Here is a 13,173-nt window from a genome sequence, read left to right as displayed (position 1 = left end):
TAGACCATTACAATTCAATACCCTTGAGATACTCGAGTACAGGGCTCTAAATTCTGACAAATATTTGTATCTTATTCTTATTCGAAAACCTTAATCTTTTTAAATACAATACATTCATCATCTCTCTTATCTACAGTCCGACTTCCACATAAGTAGAATAAGTTCCCTTGCTACAGCCTTACCAAATGAAATGGCCTGAGTTTCATATTTGTCTGCCAAAGGTAACACACTCATGGCACCTAGGACAGCAACTAGTGGGTTAGGTTCCCAGGTCTTTTCAAAGGTATTAGAGATGTCTCTTCATTTCCTGAGTAAACTAATATTATTGCTATTTTTTCCCAGCAAGTCGACACTTTATTCCCCGAATGATCCACATTGTTTGAACCAATCCAACAGCAGCCAGTCAAACTGCAGGAGAGAGCGATGAAAAACTAATGTTACGTAACTTACCAAGTGGAAAGAAATGATACCAAAGATAATTTCATTTGTGTGCAAAAACTATAGTGTTCAACAAAAAAATCCTACAAATTGCATTATACAAATTGCATAGGCCAAAAATCAGAGACTGAAACACAGCAACTTCCAAATTATGTAACAAATAAATGCAAATACATTAGTATTCTGCTGTTTAAATGGCATTACAGTTAGTGAAGAGTTCATTTGGACTTGTTTAGGACTGGAAACTTTAGGACTTGAACTTGACTTTGGACTTGTCAGTCTTGACTTCAGACTTGCCTGTCTTGACTTGGAACTTGAGTGCAAAGACTTAAGACCATCCTGTGACTTGTTGGTCAAACAAAACAAGCAATTGAAAGATGTCACCTCTCTCTATTTTGTAACATTTTATAGACCAAAAAAATAATTAATTAATAGGAATTAAAGTAGTGGTTGTTTGCAGCACTTAACTGATTCTATTTATGGCTAAAAAATATCAGAAAATTACAAGTATCTCAAAAAATATGATCAACAAGAAACGAATATACTCACATATTCTTATTATATCTCTCTTGTTACCATATACAACCTTGAACATGTGCTCAAAATCGTATTCACAATTTTAGGAGACAATTAATGCAAAAGACTTTCACACATTTGGCTCATATTGTTAATTTTATGGCATTTTGCTGCGCAGGGTTATATGTGAAATTAAGTGAAGGCAATTTGAACAATTTAACATCCCTACTAATGTTCTGTAGTTGCATATTTTGTCACCACTACAAGCATGCACAACACCAGCTCTCTGACCTAAAATGCATCTAATTTCAGACAGCAGAGGACTTTAGTGGCATCGGTGTTGGTGTGTGAACGGTCACATCGCACTGAAACTGTGTTAAGGCCTTGGTTATGTGAACAAGAGAAGCTGCTGCCTCTACCAGAATAGTTCAGGCAATTAATTCAGGTAATGTATGCGTGAAAGAGTCTCTACACTAAACCCTTAAGCATGTTTAGAGTTTTTGGTAAGTTCCTGGATTCCCTTAATGCTTTTAACACTTTAGATCACGCTCCTGTCTGACAGTACAGCAGACCTAATTGCTCTTTTCGGTGAACTGTTTGCGCCACATGTCGGTAGTCATTTCAAGGAAAAGGACAGCTGCATAACATCAAGCCTTATATTCTTCGAATCACTGTCATAGCTGGTTAAAGTATCTGGTTTTGGTTTGTCAGTTGTCTTGGATTGCATGTGACAGACAAGAATAAGTGCCCTCATAACCACAACCAACGTAAGATATTGGGTACATTTCTTATTCTGAAACTACAATGGGGAAACTGCATGCAAGCATTTATGATAAAAAGGAAATATATATTATTTGTTGACCTTGTATGTCTGGAAAAAGTTAATAAAGTTTTGAGAATGTTGGTACGACGCAACAGGGATACAGCTCAACTTCTGGCAGATGCTGCTAATAAAATGTAAAGCCAAGGTACATTTTTAGCCATGTTTGCAGTGGTTGGTTGGTGCACCACTTTGTTTTTGAGTGAGATGTTTTGACACCTATGGGATGGATTACCTTGAAATTTGGTGTAGACATTCATTTTTCCATCATGACGACTTGGTTTAACTTTGGTGATCCCTTCACTCAATCTAGTACTATCATCTGATCGAAGTTTTAATCAATCCAATGCTTTGGTTCTTGACTAAATACCAATGACAATGTATAAAATAAGGGGACACAGCCACCATGATGTCACCCATTTGCTGGTGGGTGAAGGGTTTGGTCTTGGTTATTTCTGGAGCCAGAAGTGACCATATTTAGACGAGAGGGTGATGCTGTAGTGGAGTGATGAGTGGTAGCGAGTCACTATTAAGTCACTATTAAGGTAGCCCTGCCCTGAAGTATACAGAGACTTATCATCTTTTTTTTTACTCTGAATGGGACTAAAATTTTAAAAATGAAAACTGTATTGAAAAAGATTTTAAATGACTGAGACCATAACTCATTAGAAAAGTGTTTACTGAGGTAATAATCAAGTGAGAAGTAAAGTCATTTTTTTCAGACTCGTTTAAAATCGGACTCGTTTTTGCAGCCAGAAGAAACACCCCCTGCTGGCCATTAAAAGTAATGCAAGTTTAAGACACTTGGGCTTTGGCTTCACTTTTCAGACCCACAGATAATCCCTTGCTAAATACCTGCAGAACTAATGACATCCTCCTTAGCTTTAGCTGTACTTTGTGTTTAGTGCTAATTAGCAAATAATTATGATGTTGAAGATGTCAAACATTATACCTACAAAACATCAGCATTGTTAACACTGCCATTGTAATACTAATGTTAGCATTTAGCTCAAAGCACTGGCATATACCAATTATTTTCTAAACTACAAAAGACGTAGAAACAAAGTATGTCATGTAAGTCTGTAAAACAAGAGGAACAAAGGTAGACAAAAGACTGCAAATGTATTTATTTCATGATTTTTTTCATCTTTTGCAACTCAGTAACTTAACATCAGGACTTGTTATGAAGCTTTGTACCTATCTTACCGGAGCTGTATGCATTCAACACTCAGAGAATGTCTAGAGTCAGAGACTTAGCTGTGAATGTCCGCACATGGCTCTCAACATGGAGGTTACTCAGCTGGCTGCTGGCAGTTAACAGTGCTAACAGGGCGCTAACAACAACAGCTGACAGAGCTAACAGTGTTGGGAGGGAACTGGAGGGTGGGCGCTACACTTTCATAACAATGCTGTGATTGTTTTCAGTTGTATCTGCCAACAGTGCCAAGCGGCAGCGATTAGCTAGACAGTGGTATACACACACATTCTACCATAGCAAAAAACAGAGAAGCTCAGATTAAAACACAACAGAGGTAGTCTGACTTTATCCTCTGCTCAGGACGCCATTACTCCTGTTACCTCTTTCAGTGATGGCTTACTGGCTCCGAACCATAGTTGGGAACACACTGTCTTATTGACATTAATTTACTTTGGCTCGTTATTAGCTGGTTACTAGATTGTAGCAGTTCGGACCACTCTGTAGAAGAAAGTATGGCAAGGCGTTCAGGTGCCATTCACCAACAATGGCTTTAGAGCAGTCACAAAACAACTATTGCCTTCTCATGAGGTTTAACAGTAGGTCTTCACCATGACTCCCCAAGAGAGCTGCTTCCCTCCACATACCCAATGACGTGCATGTCACACCCTCACAGGTTACCTACAAGGCCACCGCCCTTAAGGGGGAAAAAGGGTGAGCTGGTATTGGTAACACTCCACTATATCTTCACAAAGCAAATAGGTGTTTGCTACTATATTAATGTTCTTAATGTCATAAAGAACATTTAAGCGTCAGAATGCAGTAACAAGTAATAGCAATTATTTCATACAAATAAATACTATGTGGGATTTTATCTTTTAGCTATCTGGATGATTCGATCTGATATGGATCCAAACTACACGTACTGTTGTGTCTTTTCACATGCACTTACATACATACTGTGAAGACATGTACACAGACTTGGCCTTGTCTGTGAGCAGAGGTGTCTCCTCTCTGGCCCCTCAGACATGGTTTGGTTTTTGGCTTGATTAACCACTTAGTTCAGTCTCTCAGACACAAGATTGCAGGGAAAAAGCAAGTAATGAAGTGCTTTTGAATTTGCATTCCTGAGAGCTTTCACAGACGCCTTGATTTCAGTCTGCCTTTGCTGTTTGTTCTTTGTCAAGAGATGTCTGCTATTTTAACGATAACGCGTAACAAGTGTCCATCCAACCTCCTCCATATTGCTCCCTCATCAACCTAACTGCCATGAATAAACACAATCAACATGCATCTGAAGGGGAATTTGGAGGCTTTTTCTCTCAAACTGTCCCTGATGGGTTGTTCATCATTGTCATTATGCAGATTACAGTGTGACCGTGAATGCAATATCGGAGCCCTTTTCCTCTGGAATGAAATGTCGCAGTTTCATAAAGCTGACCGAAAACACTTGTGTGTTTTGTTCTTACAAGTCGAGCAGCGCTGATCAGTTATGGACAAACTGTCTCAAGAATATGAAATTAACAGCCTTCAGTCTACACTTGAAAGTCAAGCCTTTATTTTCAGTATCGACCTTGACAACAATATCAGAGTGTGCATGCTGCATTATCAGCTGAAGTATCTGCTGTAATTTACCAGGTAAGTACTGCAGTTTGGTTGAGAGTTTCCAGAAACACCTCAGAACAAAGTTATAAACATCAGACAGCAATAAGCTTTTTGTTTTTGTAACTTTTCTTTCAGGTTTTTATCTCTATTTGATTCATTTATGAGCAACTGTGATTATGTAACACAATGACTTGCCAGAATCTGTGATTATTTCTGTCTTGGATGTAGGACAGTTTACGTAAAAGCTTCCCTTTGCACCCCGCTCCCGGGTGCTAGAAAAGAGGAAACACAATTTGGTTTAAATCTGGGGCCCTTTCACTAGTCTGTGCTTCCAGGAATGATTAAACATAAATAGGAGGTAGACCAACGAGCAAGTTTATTTGACTCTGACGTGGATAAGCAGACATACAGCACACCAAGGGGACCTGTCTTCCTTTGCCTCCAAAATACAGGTAAGTGAGTATTTGAGATTCCTTTTTTGCCAGATACATGCAAATAATAAATAATACTGTGATAATGCAAATAATACTGTCCTGCAACTTAAGATGTGCTGTAATGTGACTCAATGTGTAGTTTATAAAAGCTGCTATTGCTGATATTTATCTCTCAAGAGGGGAACAGAAGCATATCACCTCTACATCTCCACAAACAACATCCTGTTAGACAGGAAGTTCGTAAGCGGCAGGCTGGAATACTATCTAATGTAAAGAACATTTTTTTTAGCCCTTAACTACTTAGCTTACATTTAGGAAGGTATCTATTTTTTGTAGATAAGGACTTAGGAATTATCAATTGCAGATTTTGAACTTTAAGACTAAGCAGTGGTGTGAGAATAAGTCAAAGAGGTTTCAGAAGAACTTGCATGCTTGTTCTTAAATGTCTGCCAATTAAAGTTCATTGTAAGCTCATATTAGGCGACACAAACCTTTCCAAGAGATTTGCTTTCAGAGATGACGGTGAATGTTTACTGTCATAAGCTGTCCTGTGGTTGTAGATATGTTTAAATAACAGGAATAAGACCTGTCATTTAGTTACTGCACATAATCTCAGACATCTGAAATCAATACTTTTGATTATTTTTTTCCATGATGAAAAGACTCCAAGATGATGTCTAACTTGCAAAATAATGATTTTAATGCTGCCTTATTATTAAAATTGCTGCATTAAAATCATTATTTTTACATGTTAGACAGTTTTCGGAAGTCTTTTCTACAAGTTTTATTCTTCTTGATTATTCTTTTCCAAACATAATGTTTTTCAAAATCTATGCGATGTCATTACTAATACCAAGTGCTAAATTTCTGTATGCACTGTTATGTGTTTGGATGGATGGATAGATATATACTCAAAGGTATACAGCAATTGTTGGCTACAGTATCGCCAGAAAAAATAAAGGTGAGAGCAAACCCTAGATTTGCTATATTTGCAAGTTTTTTTTTTTTTTGGCACTATGTCCACTATATTCCTAGCATCCTCACTGATGCCTTCTGCTTATGGTCTGCCACCTGGTCGCTAACTTTTTGTTAAGTCTCCGCCTCACCTGTGCAGAAATACTGTTACAAGTCCTGCATTCAAAATTTTACTTAAATAAATGTACAACGGTATTAGTGTCAAAATAGACTTAAAGTAATGTAGAATGCATTATGCATATTATATCAAGAAATTATAATTACTGATGCCTTCATGTGTACATCACTTTCATGTTGCAGCTGGACTTTTTTTCTTTCACTATGTACCATTGGCTAGCTTGTAAATTTCCCCCAGGCTCAATGAAGTCTTATCATTTTCCATAATAATATGCCATGATTTATTTGTTAATTTTACTTTTATGGTTATCTCAATATGAAAAATAAATTGTCAAATAAATGTAATGGAATAGAAGTACAATATTTTCCTCTAATTATAGTGGAGTAGAATTATTAAGTAGCAGAAAATTACAAGTAACTCAAAATTTTACTTAAGTACAGTATTTGAGGAAACATACTTCGTTACTTTACAACACTGTAAAAGAACACTAAGTAGACATTTGCTCCAAGCTATGCTAACATTATTTGTAAAAGTCTCACAGCATCTTGTTTCCCGGTGTCACTCTGACATCTTGTCCATGTGTGGCTGTTAGTTTGAGTGCAGCTTTAAGAACATCAGAATGACACAGCGGGAAAATCCTCAAAGTTCCTCATGGGTACTTCCTTTTTTTTAGTCACCTGATATTATTTACAATATGGTAAGAGAAAAACCCTGTGAACTTCTCTAATCTTGCATCACGGGAATGTTGTTCTCGGAGCTGTGCGTGCACAGGTTCGGGGCTGGGGAAGGGGAAAAACGGTGTGGACGGAATGAGCGATATGGCAAAGGGGGTGGATGTGTGTAAAGGCCTCATGGGACAATGAGTCACAACCAAGATGACTAAGTAGTATCTTGTGAACTAAACGTCTGTCACAAGTAATCTCAGAAAGGATTAGATAAAGTCTTGTGTCTGATTAATTTTGGGATAAAGGACTTTAAAGGTTTGTTAAAGCTTCAAACGCCGATCTCAGTGCTTTGTGAGTCTTTTTTATCACAGATGTAAAAGAATTTGTGTCAGTGGTGTGTAGCTGTGTGGTGTGCAATAGCAGAGGTGTGTGCAGCACCACATAGCTCGTGTATGTTCAGAGGATGGGGTGCAAACTTGGAGTAGTGTGCAGCATAGCAGAAGTGAGCAATGCTACTTTGACATTAAGGTTTGTGCACAGGGTACTCCAAGAGTTTTGCAACAGGAGAGGTGACTCATGGCTTGTCATAAAGAAACAGACAGTTCATGACACACACGCCCCCTCAAATATTTAAGGGGTTTTTTTTTTTTTTTGGGTCTTTTTAAGGGGTGGGAGTTGCACTTTCAAAAGGGAAACACAAGGAGAAACTATACCATCATTAATCGATGCATACAACACCATCTTGTGGTCAATATGAAAATGACAACTTGGATTTCATTGACATTTCCACAGAGGTGCAATAATGCATTTATTCAATAATGCCCTGTCTATGATTGTTTTAGCTTTGCCTTAAGAGCAATTATCTGAGCTTTTGGGGAAAAAAAATAGATAATAAAAATGTAAACCATACTAACTGTCATTAGTTATGTCAGTATTTCATGGTAAGGTTTAGTTAGCATTCTAGCAGAGTGATGAAGAGGTGTGTGGAAGGTGAAGAAGAAGAGGTGGGCTGGAGGAAGTAATGTGCTGGAAGAACGTAAACATTGTCTGCTCTGAGGGCTGACTTCAAAGTGAGACTGTGGTAACCTCCTCTCAGCGGTGCCGCACACCCTTGACCGATGAAAAGCGAAAGTGAATGTTCATCCACGGTCTGCAGCCTCTTCCTGAAAGCACTCTTTGAAGTCACAAAATGGATCTGATTGACTTATGAAGTAGACGCTACATAGAATAGAAGAGAATCATATTTGACAATGCACATGCTGCCTGTGTTTCTTCCACAGTTTAGGCATAATTACACTGTATATAAGCACATTAAAGCTCCCCTGTGCTCTGCCTTCCTAAGTTTGTGCAGACTGGTTTCCCATAATGCAACACTATTGCAAGACTATGATATATTATCTTTAGTCGTGCTAGCAATTCTAGCAGCGGGCACTTTTGTGTGACATGTGAGAGGTGTATATATGGTCATGCAGTCAAATTTAAGATTAAATGTATTGCAGAAAACTTGTTTACTGCCTGAGGCAAGGAAAATAACCACCTATTTTTTAATCATAATACAGATATTATCTGTTGTAAAATATTGAAAATGACAGAATAAGTAAGTTACTTAGAATTTCATACTTGCTTGCACCAGTAGACTACATGGATACTTAGTAGATCTTGCAAGTAACGAACTATAAAATGCCGAGTATTAACACCTAAGTTTGTCTTGTGAGGATCCACATAAGATATTAAAGGAATACTTCACCCACAAAATTTTAATTTGTGTATCAATAGCTTCCCCTGCCCTACATTGAATTCATGAAGAAAACTTTGCAATGCACAGTGAAGAATCCAAAAACAGAGAATTTTTTGATGAATTGGAGTAATGGGGTCCGCTTCCAACAACAGCAGAACTATCAAAACATCAGTTTACAAACTAAAACAACTGTATACAGTGCAACAGTATAATGCAAGTCTCATTTATCTAGTCGTATGCCTGGTGCTTCCCAAACACATGCATTTTTTAATGCGCCTCAGGAAGCACACGTTTGAACTCACTGCTCACTGGAATACATGGCTTGCGCTACCTGTATGCAGGTTTTAAATCGCAACATAGTAGCGAAAATGCATGTGTTTGGGCAGGCTGTTCTCATGCACTGTTTGTATGTTTTCCCACAAAAAGTAATGCTCCAAAATTCATACATATCCCACATAACCATGACCAAATATTTGTATATAATCCATGTATCTTGGAAGGCTGCAATCACATGACCAATGTGCTGACAGGAGTCAAGAATAAAGGGGGAAGTGGTCCTGTAAGGTCGGAGGCGCAGGACTTTCCCCTGGAGACCATTGTTCGGAACCATGTTAACTCTGAGTGAACTTTGAGTCATTTTAAGGTACTGTATGTCATCACCAGGTTTCGTTCCTAAACCTAACCTCTGTAACCTTACGTTAAGTGCGTAACTTTAAGTTAAGTATGCAACATCATTTGTTTGTTTTTGAGTTTACGACTGGAAAAATGAGACTTGGATTAACCTACACAAGTTGTGCGAGAACTTGCAAACAAATATTTTGATATGGTTTGCTGTTGTTAAACGTGAGTCCCCTTTAACTCCAATTCATCAGCAATTATCTCAGTTTTTTGATTCTTCATTCACTGTGGAGGCATGCGAGAAAAACAGTTTTCTTTACTCATTCACGGTAACACACAGTGAATAACTGATATACAAATGGTCAATTTGTGGGTGAAGTACTCCTTTAATGACAAAATTTGAGGAACATAAAAATGTCAGATGTCAAAAATGTGTATTTCTGTAACTTGTTAATGTTAAGTGTGATGAAAATCCCCACCAGTTTCATATGTAGTAACAAAATGAAAGTTGATTATACACATTATTTTCCATCCACTGGATTGGTTTGTTTTATACGCATAAGGTAAATATATCCAAATGTGGATCTTAAATTGTTTTGACTCTCCTCCAGTCTGTGGTGCTTGAACAAGGCTTCTTCCCAGATATGCCTGTCTGTCTTTGTTCCAGCGACTCACAAGCAGTTTGCAGTCCTGACCAAAATTCTGTTTAGGCCTCGCAGATTATCTAATATATGTGATTAGATGCTTTAATATCGTTACCAGGTAATCATAGTTATGAGTTTTAGTCTGTTAATTCTCAAAATTCCAAGTCTAATGCAGTTATGTAAAGAAGCAACAGTTGAGAGGCAAGCTTTAGAAGTGTCTGAATCTGCTCTATAGTTAATGTATGATGTGTAATCCCATATGAGGTTATGATTAAAGAAGTTCAATGCCCCTGCACCTCTCCAGTGCAGATTATTATGCTTTTGTGGAGCTAAAATAACCCGTTAAAATTAAGTGACAAATTCATACACATTTCACATGGCTTCCCTAACAAGTGAGGTCCTATCAAAGTCATATTTAAGTGACTGGAATCAGAACAAGCAGTTGAGGAATAGCTGAGCCACACAGGCTGAAAACACAACCCTTAAATGGTGACCTCAGCTCTTCACACAACCTGAACACACTCTGTAATGACCTTGTGTGAAGGGTGTATGTTGAGAAGACTTTGTCTGTGTGATCAGTGATAGAGGCTGGATCTCCTGCATGTCTGAGCTCTTCATCATTATCTTGGCTCGCTGACTCATGTCTTAAGCACAAGGAACAAAACTCTCGCAGTGGCCTTGTTCCCGGCGCAATGGGACGCCAGGAGGGACAATAAGAGAGAATTAGTGGTGAAAAAGCAAATAAATAGGTGCTTCAATACATGGCAGCCCCGCGACAAAGCCCACTGTGGATGAGAGGGACAGAGAGAGAGAAATAGAGAGAAAGAAGAGAGAGAGAAAGAGAGAGGCCTTGATGAAAATAAATAGTGGAGCTCAAAGGGAGGCAAGGGTTGAGCAGATTGGAGGTGATGATGAGTGGAGAGCTGTACAAAGTAGTACATCTATGGGAAAGGTTTTAATGAGGCGGACGTCTGTGTGTGTGTGTGTGTGTGTGTGTGTTTTCTCATCTGTGACACAGACACTCAGAAAATCCTCAGCAATGATACTCCAAACTTCCTTTCTCCTTGTGGGTGAGGATTTGTTAAGTGTGCAACATGGACAGACAGTCAGACAGACAGACAGATGGACAGACATACAGATAGATGGTTGGGTTACACAATTCAAGGAATCTTCTATGAATATTATTGGACAAAACCCAGTCGCCTGAATAAATGTTTGCATTGTATATTTCTGCAAATCATGGATACGTAACATTTGTGACAAAAGGTGACAAAAATCCAAGTAAATTAGGTATTTGAGCAATAAAAAAAACAACATAATTCAAATTCTAATTAAAAAAAGCCATCGCTTAAAGGGAAATTTCGGTTTATTTCAACCCGTCTCCAATCGTCCTAAATTTGTTTCAAGTGACTAGTGACATAAAAATAATAGTTAGCATGCTAGCCGTTAGCCTAGATACAGCCGGGGCGGATAGTAGCGTCAGACCCGTTAAAACGTAAGTGAAAGGGCATACTTCAAGTGCAAAGTTAGTCCACTAAACAAGCTTTTTTCCACAAAGACCGCCTCATATCGTTAGGATAAATGTCAGAGAACATATAGAAAACGGCATGTAAACGTGTTGTCTTACCTTACCAGTGTGCTACCATGTTTGTTTACCATCTAGCTCTGCTTTCCAAAACGCGGCCGAAATATATCGCGAGAACAAGCAGCGATCTCATACCGTGCCTAGGCTAACAGCTAACATGCTAACTATTATTTTTATGTCACTAGTCACTTGAAACAAATTTAGGACGATAGGAGACAGGTTGAAATAAACCAAAATTTCCCTTTAAAAATATGAACATTTATTGCTATTCAACAAGCACTCAAAAAACCTAACCATTTCATCCATCATTCATTCCATCAACAAAAACAGCTGCTGTCTTCAACAGCAAATACTGCTATCAAGTCAACATCAAATAGCTTACACTAATGTCTCCACATCACACTGAGTCTGGTTTTGCTGAAGATAATAAGCATACCACAGCTACATGATTGGGATTTTTGTTTACTGTAGATGGTCCAACCACTGAGACAACTGCTAAGCAGGGACAGATGAGCCCAGAAAATCTGTCAATGTTTCACTTCCACATTTATAAAGAACATGGTTTAGAAAGTACATGACTGTTGTTTTTATGTTCTGGGAAAGTACTGGCTGCTGGCTAGTGCTGAAGCTAGTAGTTTGGCATTAGCATTAGCTTTTGGATATCTGGTTAAACCAGACAACCTCTAGACAACACTTGGTGGGATTCAAAGTATTTTTTTATAGAGTCATCAACTATGGCTGTAATTATACATCAATCTGGATTGATATATTGATTCACTAAACAATATTATAGATGCAAAGTGGAAACACCGATACAAATTGTCATCTTTAAGGTACGCTTTTTCTTTTATTCTTATGACATATGTGTCATCATTTCCATATCTTGACATTTATACTGTTAATTCTTAATGATAAATACTTTCCTGAGTTAATCCTGATGTTAATTAATGACATGGGTTTTGGCCTAAAAGGTCACTAGGTGGCGATCACTCTCAGAGTGTATATTCTGTACTTAGAATCAGAGAGAGGGCAGTAGTGACAGGATTTCTCGTTCACTTGTGAGAGCTGGTTCTTTGGCTCTTGTTCACTTTGAAGAGCCGGTTCAAAGATGGGGTTCGTTTGTTTTTGTTTTTTTGTGCTAGCGGATAGTGGGTTAGTGGGTTAGTGGGTTAAACTAGGAACTGGCTCGTTCACTCTAAAGAGCTGGTTCACTTGTTCACTTCAAAGAGCCTGTTAAAAGACTCGGCTCGTTCACGAACGTCACATCACTAGAGCGCAGCGTGGAAGCTCATGTCGCTAGAATATTACGAGACTAGTGAATGTAATGTATGCTACGCTCCTTGAACAGTAAAATGTTGTTAAGAGTTAAGATGCAACAACATTCAAACTGATATCGTCTCATATTGACAGCAGGCTTCTGAATTAAATGGAATCCAAATTGTATTGTGGCAGACTTTGTGATTAACTGATAGGTGATCAATCATTGACATTCTGTATCCAATAGCTAGATAGCAAAAACAGACAAAAAGAGACCAAAGCCTTACAATTAATGTCGCTTTCAAAGTATAATATGTAGCCCATCTAGACAAAGTTTTCTCACTGATGACAAATGAACAGGTCAGAACACAGAGACGGTGAGGCAGACCTGAAGCCTTATGTAAAGAAGCATGAGCAGCGCAGCCCTGTTTCCGGTTGTCTTCCGGTGGCTCCAAGGCTTTGTATATCTGCTCCATCTTCAGAGCAGCAGGAGGCATTTAGTTCTACTGTCAGCTCTCAGTTGGATTAAAAGCAAGTGAAAAAGGCCCAGATAGGGGTAACACTT

At 38.4% G+C, this 13,173-nt stretch overlaps 1 protein-coding gene across 4 annotated transcripts in view; it reads left to right on the top strand.

The window, feature by feature from the left end:
- Positions 1–4,884: 4,884 nt before the first annotated feature.
- The window catches only part of tfec (transcription factor EC), a 67,167-nt gene continuing 58,878 nt past the window's right edge, over positions 4,885–13,173 (top strand). For 2 of the 4 annotated variants that reach the window (XM_078165219.1, XM_078165217.1), the window contains exon 1: positions 4,885–5,026. The gene's annotated coding sequence lies outside the window, so the exon portion shown is untranslated. The remainder of the gene's footprint in view (positions 5,027–13,173) is intronic. The other 2 variants (XM_078165220.1, XM_078165218.1) reach the window with 1 other exon arrangement.

Source organism: Epinephelus lanceolatus, chromosome 23, assembly GCF_041903045.1.
Source record: "Epinephelus lanceolatus isolate andai-2023 chromosome 23, ASM4190304v1, whole genome shotgun sequence".
Classification (NCBI taxonomy): Eukaryota; Metazoa; Chordata; class Actinopteri; order Perciformes; family Serranidae; genus Epinephelus; species Epinephelus lanceolatus.
This window is presented reverse-complemented; position numbering and strand designations above follow the sequence as displayed.